Here is a 2305-nt window from a genome sequence, read left to right on the forward strand (position 1 = left end):
CCTATCCACCGCACATGCTGCCCGGCCTTTCTTCTGCAAACTGCCCACACCTCGGGTGAAAGAGGTCTGCCTAGGCCCTTGGCAATTTGGATATGAAAGAGGGTAAAAAGTGTAACAACAAAAGCTTCATTTGATAATTAGAGATCTGAAGTGACTCTACCTTTATTTCCTTCACTTTAAGCCAATGATTAAATTTCACAGTGATTTCTGGGTTTGGGGGCAGAAGGAATTCAGAATGATGGAGGCCGTGGCCTGGCTGGCCTCACTGGGGAAGCTGGAGGAGCACAGACTGCCCCGCTGGCAGGTAGGAGATGAGAGAGGGAGAGCTGGTATGCAATGTCCTCAGCAGCTTCCAGCTTTCGCAGCCCAATCAGGCCAGCACCTGCTGTGGCCAGAGAGTTGGCGATCAGCTCAGCTGCCTTGGAGTCACCCTCAGCAGAGATGATGGCTGCCTTCTGCTGCGCTCAGCCTTTTCCAATCACAAATCTGGCTCTCTCTGCTTCCTGCTGAGCCACTTGTTTGACTTCTACTGTCTCTGTGAACTCCTTCCTGAAGGTCAGATGTGTCAGAGGACACACCATCCAGGATGTTGCTGCTCGCTCTGTGAGGTCATCGCTCACCTGCCTGGAGACCAGTTCTCGCTGGGTAACCAACTCTCCAGCATCAAATCGAGCCACCACCGACTTGAGGATCTCTGTGGTGATAGATGGCAACACCCGCTCATCATAGTCCTCGCCAATGTTGGTGTAGATATGAGGAAGCTGGCTGGCCACCAGCCAGAAGAGGATACGCAGTGTGATGTTGACGATCGGCAAGTCTGCTCCCAGTGACAACCAGCACATTCTGTGGTCGAGAGCGTCAGTCAAAGATAATTGGCTTTGGTACCCAAGGGATGAAGAAGTGAGTCACTTCCCCTATCACAGTGACCTGTATGCCATGGAATTGGTCAAAGATGACAGCTCTGTGTCCAGCATCCACATTCTACAAAGCAGAGTTCACCATGCCTCCTGCAACTGCTAACACCAGGCCGAACTTTCCAATGGACTCAAACACTTTGGCAGCCATGACTTCTTCTGTTGCTTCCACTCACACCTGCTCTCTCTCTCTCTCTGACCTCCACATGAATTACCCCTTCTTACAACATTTTAATTCTAAAAACCTTACTTACAAGTACCTATATTAATTACTTTTGTATTGCTGTGCTAAAACATCATGACCATGGCAACTTATAGAAGGGAGAGTTTATGCGGGCTAACAGTTCCAAAGGTTTAGAAACCATGATGGTGGTGTAGAGACAGCAGGCAACAGGCAAGAAGCATGAGAATTTTGAAACCTCAAAGCTTATCCCCAGTGACGTATTTCCTCCTGTAAGTCCATACCTCCTAAACCTATCCAAACAGTTTCAACAACTAAGGACCAAGAATTCAAACAAAAGAGCTCATGGGCAACATTTTCATTCAAACTACCACAATTCTTAAATTCTTTGATTCTCTGTTAGGGGTATTTTCTATCTATTTAAAGTTCCTAAGTAACAGTCATCTTATATATTTGACTCCATTTATATATTAGTATTCTTTGTTAGTATTTTCCCACTTCTTACTATCACACCCATATTTTTGTTATTTTAGCCTTTAATCATAGCAGCTGGAAAAGGACCAGACACTCCATTTTGTGTCTTCACTTTGGTAAAAATGGATGACGAAAGGAATGTCACACAGGGAGTATGTCAATGATGAGAAGATTCTCCATAGGCAAGCACTGAGCCAAGAGTAACTAAGTCACAGCCTATGCATGAGATCCAAGGATAAAAGAGAAACCATTTTGGATGCACCCTTTGCCCACCTTCTTTTGGATAATTACTAGAGACGGTGTAGCTGCTGATGTTTTGGGAACAAGCAAAAGACTTATTCTGAGGAATACCATTTTGTTTGAAGGCTCCATTTAACCATAGGGTGAAACTAAATTCAAAGTTCCAGGCCCTAGCAGATCTGGGGACTTCCCTATTGCTGAACAGCTTCTGTTGTAAACTGTTGTATGTTACCAGATATTTAAGGGGTAATTTGTAAAGAGACAGCTGTTTGTGTATAGCCATCTTAAGGACAACATCTTCATCACACTGGCATAGTTCATGTTCCCAGGCCTAGGAATAAACACCTATCCCAGTTTTCCAAATATTTTAATTGTCTGTTAATTGGTAAAGAATATAGAAATTGGACAACCCTCTTCCGGTCAGAAAAGCACCTGGGCAGCTGGGGCGCAGGGTCTGCTGACACTCGCCAGCTACCCACAACACCCGCCACAGGAT

The 2305-nt window shown here is 45.3% G+C and overlaps 1 pseudogene; it reads right to left on the reverse strand.

Moving 5' to 3' along the window:
- Nucleotides 1-262: 262 nt before the first annotated feature.
- On the reverse strand, nucleotides 263-1065 carry LOC110287311 (annotated as a pseudogene).
- Between the last annotated feature and the right edge of the window lie 1240 nt (nucleotides 1066-2305).

The sequence above is a fragment of the Mus caroli genome, chromosome X (assembly GCF_900094665.2).
Source record: "Mus caroli chromosome X, CAROLI_EIJ_v1.1, whole genome shotgun sequence".
NCBI lineage: Eukaryota > Metazoa > Chordata > Mammalia > Rodentia > Muridae > Mus > Mus caroli.